The sequence below is a fragment of the Colobus angolensis genome, unplaced genomic scaffold (genome assembly GCF_000951035.1).
Source record: "Colobus angolensis palliatus isolate OR3802 unplaced genomic scaffold, Cang.pa_1.0 Scaffold5, whole genome shotgun sequence".
Classification (NCBI taxonomy): Eukaryota; Metazoa; Chordata; class Mammalia; order Primates; family Cercopithecidae; genus Colobus; species Colobus angolensis.
The window spans coordinates 26,754,979-26,772,315 of record NW_012118487.1 but is presented as its reverse complement, the minus strand read 5'-3'; positions in this window follow the sequence as shown (position 1 = coordinate 26,772,315).

Here is a 17,337-nt window from a genome sequence, read left to right as displayed (position 1 = left end):
TTATTAATTTAAGAAAATAAGGCCTTTTTCTGTGACTATCAATATTTCAAAAATAAAATTCAAATTTACTTGTTATCCAAAATTCCTCATGATTGCAATCTCTTTTTCAGCATGCCTGATAATATAAACACGTAAAGCATAACTAAAAAATTACTAAGAATGTATCCCACTGAAGTTTATAGGGATTTTTCTATTAATAATGAAGTACATGCAACATAAAGAAAAACATTCCACTGTCTCATTATTCTTTCATCTGGAAACAGGAAATTGTTAAAAGTAGAAAAGATTCCAATAGAATCCATGATTCACATTACATGTGAGAATGGTTGTCCATATATTAATTCAAGCACCTAATTAATAAAGTATATATTAGACAGAGGAATTCTCATAGACCTCATATAAATTTCAAGTTACGGCTAGGGAGGCTACATACACCAGCATCTAAACCCTAGGTAGCACTTTTCAGACTGAGGGGTTGTAGGACAAAGAGTGACAGCTGGGACCCTGGAACAAAAGGCATACACCAGACCTGCCTCCAGCAAACTGGGACTCATGGTCACCCTGGTTATGGGTTTGCTGTGCTCTATCAGATGAGTCACTGAAATCTCAGTTTGCTTTGCCTCAGTCACAGACTTTTGATCCCTCACTTGGTAATTTGGAATCAGAGATAATGAATATAACTCTAGAGGCAGGAAGGAGGATGGTAGTAAGTTTTGAATAAAAGTTATAAAGAACTGACAAAGAATAGGAGTAAGAGACTCTGAATAATGCTCTCTTTATAGACTTTACTGCCCTGGCACCTGAGATGAAAAATCTGAGTGCAGGAAGGAGGCACTAGCAATTTACCTTACAGTACTATAGATTTTGAAGATTGATGGCATTTTGTTCTTCTTGTACAGCACATTGGATACGTGAAGAGGGTATATGGTCTGCCTTTGTGCACTAAATTTATATCTGATTTATAAGCTGCATGGAGCTCTCCATCACAATAACAAAAAAAGGTTTTAGTGCTGCTTAGAATGGCGTTCTGACTTTTGTCTAACAATGAAATGTGATTTAAAGTGTACCACCTTCTTGATGGTGAAATCAAACCCCTCCCCATTGCCTATTTTACAACTTATTTCAAATAAGTCCCTCAATTTGGTTCATGGCAGGTATGATTTCTTCAATTTTGACAGATTTATTTTGATTCTGACAAAAGCATCACCAAATAATGGCTCTGTTCTAAAAGGGAAGGCACTTGCTTTTGCCTTTGACGACATAACAGCTTACCAAGGGGATCATGTAGCAACTTCTAAAATGTCCACTGTTGCATACAGAAGGTAGCTCCCACCTAAGCTTCAGTTAACACTTTAATAACCTTGTGAATCTAAAAATATATATGAATGTCAGTCTGACCAATATGAGGTTAAAAGGAGAAAGCTGACACATAATTAAATAGGAACACCTCAGAGTTTTCATGAATTTGCCATGAAGCGATGTTCTATCTAGAGGCCGGAATAAGTGCTTCTTGAGACCCTTGTTCTAAATTAATGAATGATTTTCTTTTTTTTTTTTTAAAGAAAAAACACAGCCTTAAAGGAAACTTTAAAAGTTTTAAAGGAATTTTATTCTCTTAGATTAAAAAAATCATATTTTGAAATATATTTATGGGAGAGCCTAAATGCAGGTCAGGAAGCTGAACAGAATTAGGGTAGTTGAGTGTAGCTTTAATACATGATTATATTATCCACACAGATTATCTAGCACAAAGAGAAAATTTATATTGCAATGAAGTCAGAAGAGTGTATTATATTCATTTGAAGTTCCAGCACACACACACGTAAAACAGTGGTAGAAATCAAACTATTGATTATCTCTGTAAGGCCCCATTGCTTAGAAAGCAGTACAAAGGAATCTTTGACAATTCTGGAAATATTGTATATTCTGAACTGTATTATATTGACATGGATGTACACATTTATAAAAAGCAATATCTATATGAAAGATAAGTAAATTCAAAGCCCTTTACTGCATAAATATTATACTTCAATAAAAACTTAACTAAAAATTATAGAATACGGCAAAACCAATGAAATTGCTTGAGAAGAAGCAAGGCCCAAAGAAATTTTAGGGCCTTAACTGCATATATTAGAAAGGAAGAAAGGCTAAAGTCATTGACCTAAGCATAATTCTCAATAAGATAAGAAAAAGAATACTAATGAATGAAAAGTAGGAAGGAGAAGTAGATTATAGTCAGGTAATCTAAAATATATAAAAGAAATATAAAAAGAAAACTAAAGAAACTTTGTTAAAAATAATAAAATTTAATGAAAAATGCAGTATATGGATCAGGAACGAAAAAAAGAGAAGATATAATATCTAATGACAAAGGAGGCATCACAATACATCCTAAATGCCATAAAGGCAAAATATAAAGAAAATTGGATGAATAAATTTTAAAATATAAATAAAAGTGATTATTCCTAGCAAATACAGCTACTAAAAACAGTCCAAAAATATAAAATGTAAAGTCTTATAAGTTTTAAATAAAATAAATCATTTTATTTTATTTTTGTTATCATTTTTAGCATTATTATTTTAGATATGGGATCTCTCTCTGTGGCCAGGCTGAAGTCTCAAATTCCTGGTGTAAAGTGATCCACCTGCCTTAATCTCCCAAAGTTTTGGGATTACAGGTGTGAGTCACTGTGCCTGGCCTGAGTAAAATAAATCTTAACTACAAACCTGTTCACAATATTCTGGACTCAATTTGTTCATAGGTCAATTCAACAGACATTTAAGGAAAAACTAATGCAAATCTTACAACAATTCCTCCAAACAATATAAAGAAGTATTTCTCCCAATGTCCCAATGTGTTTTCTCAGTCCATCATGCACTTGCTATCAAATCTGACAAGGATATTACAAGACAGGAAAATTAGAGATCAATTGTTCATGAACATAGATGAAATGTCCCTAAATAGAATATAAAGAAATTGGTCCCTTTTAAATAGAGAAAATATATTTACACAGTAATATAAGTAAATTGGATTTATTCATGCTCTGTTAAGTTTTTTATTAATGTTAAAATGTAATTAGAAAATTTATCACATTAAAAACAAAAATCAGAAATATTTCAAGATATACAGAAAATCATGTAACAGACTCTCAATTTCTTCATCTGATATAGAATTTCTATTAAGAAAATACTGCAGCAAACATACTTGATAGTGAATTTTTAAATGTTCTGTCAGATATCATGAATGAGACAAAGATACTCACTAGCATCACAGATACCAAATATTGAGTATATGAAACATTCCATATTTTTAAAAATTATAATTTTAACAGAAACAAAAGGACCATGTTAGCAGGTACTATAACTATGTGAATAGAGAATTCAAAATATGTATCCACAAATTAAAACAAGCAGAAATTTAGTTTGTTACATTTCTGCATAAATGATATTTTTATATACAAACATTTATTAAATGTTATTTTAAAAGTTAACTTTGAAAAGATACTTAGAAATAAATGTAACGAAAACTCTTTAAGTTATCTATCTATTGAAAATTAAGAAACATTGCAGGAAATTTTTTATATACTTAAATAAATAGAAAAACACGCCATGATTTGATTGTCTATTGGGAACACAATCTTGTAAAGATAAGAATACTTCCATAATTACCTTATAGATGCAATGCAATCAGTCAAAATCCTAATGGTTTTTATTAATGTATTTTTTGGTTCTATTTGACGAGCTAATTATAAACAATAAATGAAAAGACAGAGGACCAAATGTAGCTAAATTACTTTTGCAGAGAAAAATATTGTTTACTAAGCCCTAGGATGAAGTTAGATTTATTAAACTGTGCCTTTTCATGATAAGGCAGGATAAAGAAACCAAAAGAACAGCATATAGACCCTAGAAACTATCTTTCTCACATATGGAGAATAGATTTGTGATAAAAATGGCATTGGATAGAACCAGGAAGGTCACTGTGTTTTGAAATAAATGTTACCACATTAACTGCATATAAATATTTTAAAAATGAAACTTGACTTTCATCTCCCTATATATATAATGATTAATAATAACGTGAACAAAGTTTAGAAACATTTTACCAATAAGAGGTATAAATAAAATTGTACAACATAGTAACAATTTAGGAATATTTCCCCCACAATTAACCCTAATGTATTCTATATTTATTGGTGTCATAAATCAAGTATTTTAAACACCACTAAAATTAGCATACAAAATGCACTGGAAAATATCATGAAAATATTCAGCAAGTGTGATTTAGAATATTATTTACAAATTAAAATTTGAATAAAATACTATGCAAATCATTTCTTAATCAAGAAAGTTTAAAAAATAAAATTTTTTTATAGTAATAGTTAAATGATAATAAATAGCTTCTCACAAATTTCATCAATGATAAGAAGGAAAACCTAGAAAAAATAGTGTGAAAGAAATTGAGCTGGCTGGGCACAGTGGCTCACGGCTGTAATCCCAGCATTTTGGGAGGCCGAGGCAGATGAATCACTTGAGGTCAGGAGTTCAAGACCAGCCTGGTCAACATCGTGAAACCCCGTCTCCACTAAAAATACAAAAACTTAGCGGGGCGTGGTATGCACCTGTAATCTCAGCTACTGGTAAGGCTGAGGCTGGAGAATCGCTTAAACTTGGGAGGCAGAAGTTGCAGTGAACCAAGATCTCACCTCACTGCACTCCAGCCTGGCGACAGAGTGAGACTCCATCTCACAAAACAAAAAAAAAAACAAAGAAAAAGAAAAAAAAAAGAAATTGAGCTTATAAGATGAAGTATTCTTTACTGTGAATTATTTTGTGATTTTTTTTGGTGGGGGGACGGGGACGTTTGTTTGTTTTTGTATTTTTGAGATGGAGTCTTTCTCTGTCTCCAGGATGGATTGCAGTGGTGAGATCTTGGTTCACTGCAACTTCCACCTCCCAAGTTCGAACGATTCTCCTGCCTCTGCCTCCTGAGCAGCTGGGACTACAGGCGTATGCCACCACGTCCAGCTAATAAATATATATAGTATTTCAGTAAACTTTTTAGTAATTTTTTTTTTTTTTGTATTTTAGATGGGATTTCACCATGTTGGCCAGGATGGTCTCTATCTCCTGACCTCATGATCCACCTGTCTTGGCCTCCCAAAGTGCTGGGATTACAGGCGTGAGCCACTGCACCCAGACCATATTGTGGTTTTATTTTGTGAAAAAAATGTTCCAGTCTTCCTGTGCGATAGAAAATCTCCAAATACGCAAATTTATTTTTTATTTCCTAAATTTGCAAACACCAAACTAAACACAACACTACTGGTTATCTTCCAAAATATATAATTTTACCTTTTTAACATTTATTGGTTTTACTCTGGAGATAAGTGGCATGGGGTCACACAGACCTTTAGGCTATCTGTTCTTCATGTTTAAATGTGTAATTTATTGTTTCATGCTGGGATACTTATACATAGTGTACTTATTTTCTTCTGTGATATCTCTGTCAATTTCAATATTAATATAGGTTGAGAATTGGATATTTGCCTGCTTAACATAACATGTTTAATATGAGAGTGAATATATAATAATGTGAAGATTAATTTTCAAACTGGTAAAATGAAATGAAGCTACTTCTATAAAAGAATAACACTTGAAAAGTTTTAATTTTTGACCTGTCCATTCATGTAGCTGCTCTTTTTCTTTATTTTTTAAAATTTATTATTTAGTTGATTGAATTCACATATTTGTTTGTTGTACTTCTAACTCAAAAAGAAGGGTCTTCTTAGAATGATTGCTTTTCCTAATGGTTCACATACAGCTGCAATTTAAAAGCAAATATTCTGCCCGATAAAATTAATTATTTGTTCTTCATCTCCAAATATGTATGCTGCCTACCTACATAATAGCTTTCAGAGGTTTGTTATGAGTTCTACATTCTCCAATGAGATTTATGGTAAGAAAGCTCTTCACACTTTACAATGTAAAATGTCATGTGTGTTAATGGTTATGATGATATTAGAATAATCCTATTTTTAACAAGCACTCATAGGGATATATTAAGAAGACAAAAACACCTAGACCACATTAGTTCCATTATGTTTAAAAACTCATTATCCAAATGTTAATACAATTGTCATTCATTATGACAGGAGAACAAGATATCTTCATGAGCAAAAGTAAATGTGTTTGCTATAGTCTTGGCTTTACTTTTGATATAGGCAGCTGTTTCCAACAAGACAGTTGTGGTAGGATAATAGACACTATGGAGACAATAGCTGGCTTGCCATATAATAAGTAATCCTCTTGGAGTGATTAGATGAAGAGCTTCTTATCCAGTGAAGTATGTGTTGCTTTTCAGAGGGATGCAGAACTTTGCAGAAAACTTGTAAACACTCATCAAGATGGCATACATGGCTAAATGCTAGTGGAAGCCTTTCTCAATGATAAAAATACAAAGTATTGTAAGGCATTTGGTTGCACAGCATACTGTTAACCATTATGGGATCCAGAATTGTACAGATTTGACCTTGAAATCATCCTCTGAACTTTGTTAGCTGTCTCAGATTAGGAACTGGACAAAGTTCCTAATCTCCGATTCTTTGATATTTTTGTTCTGAAATATAATTGTTCTTATGTGATTGTTCTGATGGTTAGAAAAAAAGGGTGAATGAATGAAAACTAGCTTTACAAGAGAAGGAGTGACGAGGGTATAAAACAGTTCAAAAGTAAGGAAAACAAAAAAGTAACATACTTAGATTTATTTATGCATTTGTTTTTGTTCAATGATTATAAAATAAGTTTAAAGAAGTAAAACATGTAGAAAGAAATTTATTCGTTCATTTGAAAGAATCAATGAAATTTATGTGATATGCCTGATGATAATGAATCATGTTAATAATTTTAATTCACCTTCAAAATAACTTGGTCAGTTGGTTCTACTCAGCCAGCAATACTTCATGCTGCTGAATGTTTTCCATGTACACTGTTTATCTTCCTTCTTTCTCACACCAAACCTGTCTTCCTTTTGTGTTTAACCTAAATCAACAATGTTACAAATTCTCAGTTACCTATACTAGAAATTCAGAAGCACTTTGAAGTGCTTCTATGCCAACACATAGACTCAATTTCTACAAACTTCTGAAATTTCCACCCACATAGTTCTTGAGCCACTTTTTTCACCTCTATGTTCACTGTTCTTATCAAGGCTATTGTGTGCTCCCTGCAATAGCTGCTTAGTTCATAATGCACCACTCTTCTCTTTCCTCACAGCTGCATTATGTTGTTACAGATAAACTCTCCAGACAGCTATAGAGTCCAGTGTCTACACTTATGCTTTAAATCCCTTACCCTCTCTTTTTGCAAGGCACAATTCTAGCAGTTTTACAGGTCTTTCTCTGAAGAATTCTGTGTTCTGTCTCTAAAAAATAATTCCGGTTAGCTATAAATATATTAGAATTTCTTAATCTTAAATATATGTACACACCTATATCTATAAACATACCTACACGTAAACATATAGATACAGTTCTATTGAACTAAATATGTACATGTATATACACATACATACACATATATAAACAGAAGTATATCTATCTACCTGTCATCTATCTATCATTCTTGTATCAATCAGCATAAGCCAGGTTATGCTGTGGCAAAAAACCAAAATCTTTACCAGTTGCTTAAAATGATAAATACCTTTTTGCATATGATATCTGGTGACATATGAGTAGTTTATGCTCATTTAATTCATTTGGGGTGATAAACAATTTGCATGTTTCTGGTTGCTGTGCAAAGCAACAGAGGTCTCTGAAGGATCTCAAACCAGCAATTAAATATTCTGGCCCAGAAGTAATTCTCATATCTTAAAGCACATGTCGTATCTTCAGCATCACCCAATGTTAATAAAGTTAAGAAGATCATCCTTGTACCCAGAGAGCATAGTGGGAAATACTTGATGAACTGCATTAATTCCAATGACAATCCACTTTTCTTATGACCAAAGGTAAAATATACCCACTTCACCCCCAGTGGAAAAAAAAACCCCACAAAGTCCAGTTCAGTAATGACATCACTGAACTTTAAAGCATCAGATTTAAAGTTCAGGAAATCTTGGGTAGGTGCGATTATCACTTCCTTAGGCTCAGATGGTACCACTTTGATTTAGACCCTTATGGAATAAAGGCATGAGTTTGCTCCATCTTCTTACAGTCAATCTCATTTTCATTTGGTATTGCTGGAACAGGAAAAATATATTGACAATAAATACGTCCACTTGGATAAGTGAAGGAGAGCAATATTGATCTATAGAAATTTTGAAATTCTGAATGTCTCTTGGCAGAAAAGTTAGTGAGGAAGGAGGCAGGAAATTCCTTTCTAAGGCCCTCTCTTCGGGACTAGAAACCTTGTTCTACAAAGATCCTGACTCTGCCCTCCTGAAGTTTCTTTCTTTTTCCTTATTACTTTTGCTGTATCTGAAGGGACTTTACAAAATATCTATTGTATTAGTCCATTCTAACACTGCTATAAAGAAATACCTGAGACTGTTTAATATATAAAGGAAAGAGATTTAATAGACTTACAGTTCTGCATGGCTGAGGAAGCCTCAGGAAACTTATAATCATGGCGGAAGGGGAAGAGGTGCATCTTACACGACAGTAGGTGAGAGAGTGCTAGCAAGAGCAGGAAAACTGCCTTGTAAAAGCATCTGATCTTGTGTGAACTTACTCTTTATCATGAGAACACCATGGATGAAACTACTGCATTAATCCAATCACTTCTCACCAGATCTCCTCCTAAACACCTGGGGATTACCATTCAAGATAAGATTTCGGTGGGGAGACAAAGCTTTACCATATCACCTACTTTGTGGGTTGTGTCAAACTTTTTAAAGCTCACATGATGCAGAGACATCTGCAGACACAAGCTTTGTTTTAGGTCCTGAATTGTCATGTTTTCTTTCAGATACTTTAGAAAAGATAGTCCCTTTAAAAATATAATAAACTTTTTGTCTACTCAGTTTTGGTAGCCTCCAAGTGATAAAAGCCTAACTACTACTGGTAAAACAGTAAGCAGATGAGCCAGATTCAAACCTCAACTGTTGGGCTCAGGGTCCATGATCCTAACCATGATGTTATGCTGACTCTTGTTCATTTTTTAGCTTTCCTATCTGTAATCATTTTGAAGTGCAATTCCATTTATCTTTCTGAGTCATTTTATTAATATCTGTAAAATATCTTTCTGGAATACTTATTCAAATTATCTTTAATCCTTACATCTAGTTATAAACAACTGATATCTTAACAATATTGAGGTATTCCAACTCATGACAATGAAATATTTCACTTTTTGCTTGATTTTTCTTATTAGACTGTTGTTATACATATGAATCATATAAAAGTTTTGTTAGATTGATTCCTAAATACTTTATACTTTGGTGCTATTGTGAACGGTATTGCTTTTATAGAATCAAATTCCAATTGTTCATTGATGATGATGAAAAGGTAATCGACTTTTGCATATTGATCTCTATCTTCATATGCTGAAATATTTTTCATAAATTGGTGTTGGATCTTGTCAAATGCTTTTTTATGTGTCAGCTGATATGATCACATTTTTTTATTAGCCTGTTGATATGAATTATATTATTGACTTTTGCATGACAAATTAGCCTTGAATTCTTGGAACAAATTCTATTTGTTCATGGGGTGTAATTATTTTTGTTCATTGTTTGACTCAATTTGCTAATATTTTATTTTGAGGCTTTTTCTGTTTAAGTTTATCAGAAAAATATTGTTCTGTAGTTTTACTTTTAGTAATGTCTGAAGATGATTTTCTTATTAAGGTAATATCAGCTTTATACAATGAGTTAAAAAGTATTCCCTCTGCATCTACTTTCTAGAGGAGATTGTGAAAAAAATATGTTTCTTTCATATATGTTAGGTAGAATTCACCAGCGATGGTATCTAGGTTTAGTGTTTTCTTTCTTGAAGGTTATTAATGATTTATTTAATTTATTTAATAGATACAGAGTTGTCAAGAGCTCAGCTGAACTAGAGAGAAAATTGAGCAACCAGGTGTCCAGTCGTTTTCTAAAGCAAAAACATGCCAAAATTTAAGTAACAGGGAAGCCTTTAATCACTTACTGCAATAGCATTAGCAAGACGCTAAATTCAAATAAAATACCTACTCTCCCATTTTCCATTTCCCCAGATGGGCCAGTTGATTGATGGAGGGTCAGGTGTATCAGCACAGAGTGACATCGCTATCAAGGGAAAAAGAACAAAAGGCTCCTGTAGTTTTATGGATTCTGAGGCTATGGGGAGAGAGTAGAGAGTGCTAGGAAAAACAATCACCAAGTACTGAGTCAGAGTGAGTATTCGTGTCTTCAAATACATGTCCTTCCCTGAGGATGTCTTAGAAGAGGTATTTGACGAAGACCTCAACCAAATACCTCAGACAAAAAGGCTTCCAAAAGAATACGCCCGGACTAAAAATGCAGATATGCACAAGAGCATGTTCAGCCAAGCAGGGCTAAGTACTTGACGACAACTCTCTTCAAAATTGCAATGTACTGGCTGTGCACATAGTCTAGTTTAGGGAGGGCAACTTTCCACTGTGAAGACTACCAGGTAAAGCCTTTTTAATGGCTTATGGTCAGATCTGAAAACTCATACAGGAATTTTTTTTTGTTATTGTATTTGTTGTTGTTATTGTTGTTGCTGCTGTTGCTTTAATTTTTGACCAGGAGCTGGACTTCTGAAAAGCTATTCTGGTTATCTATTTCTCCTTGTGTAGAGTTTCAGTAAATTACATCTTTCTTTTTTCTTTCTTTTTTTTTTTTTTTTTTTGAGACAGAGTCTTGCTGCATCAGCCAGGCTGGAGTGCAGTGGTGCAATCTCTGCCCGCTGCAACCTCCTGGATTCAAGCGATTATCTTGCCTCAGCCTCCTGAGTAGCTGCAACTATGGGTGTGTGCCACCCCATCTAGCTAATTTTTACTATTTTTAATAGAGACAGGGTTTCACCATAGTAGCCAAAATGGTCTCGATCTCCTGACCTCATGATCTGTCTGCCATGGCCTTCCAAAGTGCTGGGATTACAGGCACGAGCCACCGCACCCCCAGCCTAGACTGCACCTTTCAAGAAATTAGTTGGTCCATTTCTTCCATTATAAAATTTGCAGGCATGGAATAATTCATAGTATTCCTTTATTACCCTTTTAGTGTTTATGAGGTCAGTCATGATGACCTCTCTGTCATTTCTATTGCACTAATGTGTATCTTCTCTATCTCCTCATTATTCTGGCTATATTTTTATTAATTGTATTGATTTTTTCCATACATGTAAATTAGATAATATCAATTCAAAATGCTATTCTGATAATGTATAACCTTAGTGATTTTCTCCCTACTTGATCTAACCATTAGTGATAGGAAAATGTGGAATTCTCCAACGGTAATACTGGATTTATCTTTTTCTGCTATCAGTTTTGCTTCATGTATTTTGAAGCTGTTGTGATATATAAATATTTAAGATCATAGTGTATCCAGAATTGGTTTGTTCTGGTGGGTTCTTGGTCTCGCTGACTTCAGGAGTTAAACTGCAGACATTCGTAGTGAGTGGTGTTACAGCTCTTAAAGGTAGCGCGTCTGGAGTTGTTCCTTCCCCCTGCTAGGTTCATGTTTCTCACTGTCTTTAGGAGTGAAGCTGCAGACCTTTGCAGTGAGTGTTACAGCTCATAAAGGTAGTGCGGACCCAAAGAGCGAGCAGCAGCAAGATTTATTGCAAAGAGTGAAATAACAAAGCTTCTACAGTGTGGAAGGGGACCCCAGTGGGTTGCCTCTGCCAGCTCAGGTGGCCAGCTTTTATTCCCTTATTTGGCTCTGTCCACATCCTGCTGATTGGTCCATTTTACAGAGTGCTGACTGATCCATTTTACAGAGTGCTGATTGATGCATTTTTACAGAGTGCTGATTGGTGCATTTACAAACCTTTAGCTGGACACAGAGCGCTGATTGGTGCATTTACAATCCTTTAGCTACACAGAAAAGTACCCCAAGTCCCCACCCAACCCAGAAGCTCAGCTGGCTTCACCTCTCAATCCACCCCTCTAAACAGGACACCCCAACTGCTGTTGGGAATTGTGCAATGACCATTCCAGCTACTTCCTGCTGGATAGGGCAAAGAAGGGGCCCTGCAGCTATAGTGTCCTCCAGAGGGGAACTCTTTAGGCAAGTGAAAGGGCCAGTGGCTCAGTTCAGGGGTCCTCAGTAGAAGTTGTTAGTTGAGCTCATTTGGGGTTCCATTTGTAAGACCACCTGTAGTTTGATGACCTTGATCCTAGAGGAAACAAATTTGACAAGGAGATTAAAAATACAGGGCCCTAAGGCAAGTACTAGCAAGATGGCTGTCATGGGACCTAGAAAGGGGAGAAGCCATGATGCCTAACTCCAGAGGTTGGTATAAGAGTTTGAAGGGTGTTGTCTGATTTCAGAAGTCTTTTCCTGTAAATGCCGGGCAGCATCTCATACTATCCCTTACTGGTTAGTGTAAAAACAACACTCTTCCCCTAAGAAGGTGCAGAGTCCTCCTTTCTCAGCAGTGAGGAGGTCTAGGCCTCAGCGGTTTTGGAGAGTCACTGCTGCCAAAGAGACTATTTGGGATTGTAGAGTAAGGATATATTTCATTATCTCTTGCAAACTGTCTGAGAAATCCTTTGAGTGTGTGTGGTAGGATAATGAAGTAGATAATCTTGCTATTCTGGTTCCTGTAGCAGTAGCCATTCCTAACTCTATAAGTAAGGGTATTAGTTGTATGGCTCTGTGCTGACGGACTTGAGTTTTGAGGGGTACTGATAGGGTCTGATTTCCTGGGGCAATGTTAATGTTGAGACTTAGAAAGACTAAGATGCTAGTGCCTGTCCAGTTAGTGGGGAGGCAGATATAGGTCGACATTCCACATAAGAAGAATATACCTTGGCTGGATAGACAGAACTGGTTGTTTATGATAAAATGGTGTGTGACTTTGTTGTTTTCCTTTTCCCATACTCCTAGAGTACTTGCCAAGATAGCTTTGGTGAGTGGCTGGAAAGGGGTATTGGGAGCAAACTGAGTGGCTCTCTGTGTTCTATATTATTTTCGTCCTGGCAGGAGCTAAAGTATATAGCCTTACTGCAAAGAGTATGGTTAGCATGCTGCTTAATAATATGATGAAATAGTAAAAGGATTCCATTAAAGGGGCACAGAGAGGTGTTAAAGATAATATAGATTTTCAATTATCTTTTTTAAGGAGGAAGGTGTTTTTCTTCAGGATCAGTGGTAGCAGCCTTTTTAGTCTGGGATGTTTCCTTCTGAAATAGAAGATGCAAGTCCTCCGATGGTTCACACGTGTATCGAGGCTGATCTGGCTCAACTTGGGACTCCTGAGCTGATGGTCCCACAGGTTCCTCAGGGGATGTCCAAAATTTAACTCAGGTGTGGGGAATCCAAGATTGCACTCCTGCCACCTTAACTGCAGAGGTAGAGAGGATTAAGGAGTATAGTCCTTCCCACAAAGAGTCCATGGATGGGGAGGTAGAGGGGAAAGATTTGACCAACACCAGATCTCCTGCTTGAAACAACTCTGTTCCCTTTTCTCTGTGACAGCCTTCAGGTAGGTTTCTAAGGTTTTGTTGATATTTTGCCAAAGAAGTTATACCTTTGACCAAGTTGACTGTTTCTTGATCAAGTAGGAGGTCATTTGTGAGAAAAAGTCATCCATACAGCATTTCATATGGACTAAGTCCCATTTTGTGAGAATTTCGGATTCTCAACAAGGCCATGGACAAAAGAGTACGCTATGGGAGATGGGTTTCTTGTGTTGGTTTCCTTAAGTGCCTCTTGAGTGTTTCATTTGCCTTCTCAACCTTCCCTGAGGATTGTGACCTCCAGGCACAGTGAAGGTGATATTGTATCCCTAGTGCCCTGGAAATTCCCTAAGTTATCATGGCTTTAAAAGCCAGACCATCGTTGCTCTATAAGCTTTGGGGAAGCCCAAATCTAGGAATTATTTCATGAATTAGGACTTTATTCACTTCCTGAACCTTCTCTGTCTTGCAGTGGAAAGCTTCTATCCAATTTGTGAAGGTATCAACACAGACCAACAAGTATTGAAATCCCTTTGACTTCGGCACATGGGTGAAGTCTAACTGCCAGTCCTCTCCAGGATGGTAACCTATTCTTTGTTCCCCCAAAGGGGCTTTATGATGGACCAAGGGGATTGTTCCTTTGGCACAACTCACAGGCTTTGACTACCTGTCAGGTGATCCAGAGGAGATTTGTCCTTGTAAATAGGGATTTGGCCATTTGATAAGTGTTTTCAATACCCATATGAAAAGTTTGGTGGACGGTTTTAAGCTTTTTCCACTGGCTGGCTTTGGGTATAAGTACCTTTCCTTCTTCTGTCACTAACCACCCTGAGGGGAGAAAACTATGACCCCGTGAAAGTCCCCATTCTGCTTCATTCAGGGAATACTGGGGCTTAATATCTTGGAGGGGATTGTTCCATACCAAGGGTCCTTCCATAGGTATTTCTAATGGGAGGTTCTGCCTGGCAGCAATTTTGGCCTCAGCATCTGCCCAATGTTTTCCTTCTGCCTTTTCTTCTTCACCTTTCTGATGGCTTTGGCAGTGTAAGACTTTCACCTCCTTGGGTTTTTGCACTGCATGCAATAACTCCATAATTTCCTTGTGGTATTTAATGGGGGTTTCCCCAGAGGTTAGGAACTCCATTTCTTTCCATATTGCAGCATGAACACGTAATGTTAGACAAGCATACTTGCTATCTGTATACACATTTATTCTTCTTCTCTCTCCCAGTTCTAAGGCTTGGGTAAGTGCCACTAGTTCTGCTAACTGGGTGCTGGTCCATGGGAGAAGAGGCTTACTTTCAAGTACTGTTACATCACTAACTATGGCATAACCTGCCCTTCATATCCCATTCCCCACAAATGAACTTTCATCAGTATATAGGTTAAGGTCAGGATTAGCTAAGGGGTCTTCTAAGAGATCATCTCAGCTGGCATAAGTCTGGACTATAATTTGTTGGCAGTCATGCTCGAATGGTTCCCCATCCTCTGGGAGAAAAGTGACATGGTTGAGGGCCACACACGTACATATTTGAAGCACTGGTCCCTCAAGGAGTAGTGCCTGGTATCTAAGTAGGTGGTTGTCTGATAGCCACAAACTTCCTTTGGCACCTATTATGCCATTGACATCATGAGTAGTCCAGACAGTGAGATTCTTTCCTTGTATTATTTGGATAGCCTCTGACATTAAGATGGCCACCGCCTCAACTACCCTTAAACAGTGAGGCCAACCTTTTGCTACTACATCAATTTCATTACTTAGGTATGCCACTGGTTGTGGGGTTTTCCCACGAGTCTGAGTAAGGACTCCAAGAGCTATCCCATATTGCTCTGTGACATATAAAGAGAAGTTTTGTCCTGTGGGAAGGCTTAAAGCTGGAGCTTGTACTAGGGCCTGCTTTAAGGTTTTGAAGGCTGTTTCTGTCCTTGGTTCCCATTCTACTAGATGAGTATTTGCCCTCTGGGTCTCCTTGATTAGAGTAGAGGGGGCTGGTTATCTCACTGTATCTATAGTCAGCAAAACCTGGTGATTCCAAGGAACCCCCACAACTGTTTTAATGTCTTAGGGCGAGGATAAGCCAGTATAGGCGGTATTCATTCCTTGCTGAGGGCCCTGGTCCCTCTGGCTAAGATTAGGACTAGATATTTGACCTGCTATAGGCAAAGCTGGGCCTTCGACCTAGCCGCCTTGTACCCTTGATTAACTAGAAAGTTCAAGAGATCTAGAGTAGCCTGCTGGCATGAGGCTTCTGAACTGGTAGCCAAAAGTAAATCATCCACATACTGAAGGACCAGAGTGCCTGGACTTGTGAAGTGACCTAGATCTTGGGCCAGTGCCTGACCTAACAGATGAGGACTGTCCCTAAACCCTTGAGGCAAGACTGTCCACATATATTGGGATGTGTGGTCTGTGGGATCCTCAAAGACAGAGAAATTGTAAGTCAGAGTGCAGGGGAATACAGAAGAAGACATCCTTGAGGTCCAGAATATTGAACAAATCTGCTTCCTCTGGTATTTGAGAGAGCATGGTATACAGGTTGGGTACAACTGGATATAGAGGAATTACTGCCTCATTGATGATTCTAAGATCTTGCACTAGCTTCCATTGACCATTTGGTTTTTGTACTCCTAGAACTGAGGTGTTGCAGGGACTGTTGCATTTCCTTACTAAGCCTTGAGCTTTTAAATGTTTAACAATATCCTGTAATCCTTTATGAACTTCAGGCCTTTGATAAGGAAAAGTGTTGGGATCTTTTAGCCTGATTTGGACTGGGTGGGCATTTTTTGCCCTTCCAAATTGTCCTTCCCATGCCCAGACTTCAGGGTTGATTGCCTCCTCAAGTAGGGGACAATAAATGGGTAACTTATTCCCCATATTCATGTAGATAATAGCTCCAGCTTTGGCTAATATATCCCTCCCTAATAAGGGTGTGGGGGTTTCAAGCATAACAAGAAAGGCATGTGAAAAGAGCAAAGTCTCCCAATTACAATGAGGAGGTGGGAGAAATATCTGGTTAAAGGCTGTCCCAGGATTCCTTGAATAGTAAGAGACCTTGAGGACAGCCTTCCAGGACAGGAGATTAACACTGAGAAGGCCACGCCAGTGTCCAGGAGGAAGTCAATTCCCTGGCCCTCAATGGTTAAACGTACCCAGGGCTAAGTGAGGGTGATGACATGAGCTGGCACTTGCCCCAGGTACCTTCAGTCCTGTTGTTGGATCATCTGGTTGGGGGCTTCTGGCCCAGAGAACCTTTGTCCTTTGAGGCAGTGCACCTCCCAGCGATTGCCTAAGCATAGCAGACATGGACAAGCGGGCAGCTTGTTTCTCACTGGACAATTTTTTTTTTTAAACTGTCCTTGTAAACCACACTGATAACAAGCCCTATGTGGTGATTGGCCTGCTCCATTTTCTATCCTCTCTGAACCACCAAGGCTTGTTTGTCTGAGGGCCATGACTAAGGCTGTGGCCTTTCTCTGATCTTGCTTTTCCTTTTGGGGCAGTGCACCTCCCAGCGATTGCCTAAGCATAGCAGACATGGACAAGCGGGCAGCTTGTTTCTCACTGGACAATCTTTTTTTTTAAACTGTCCTTGTAAACCACACTGATAACAAGCCCTATGTGGTGATTGGCCTGCTCCATTTTCTATCCTCTCTGAACCACCAAGGTTTGTTTGTCTGAGGGCCATGACTAAGGCTGTGGCCTTTCTC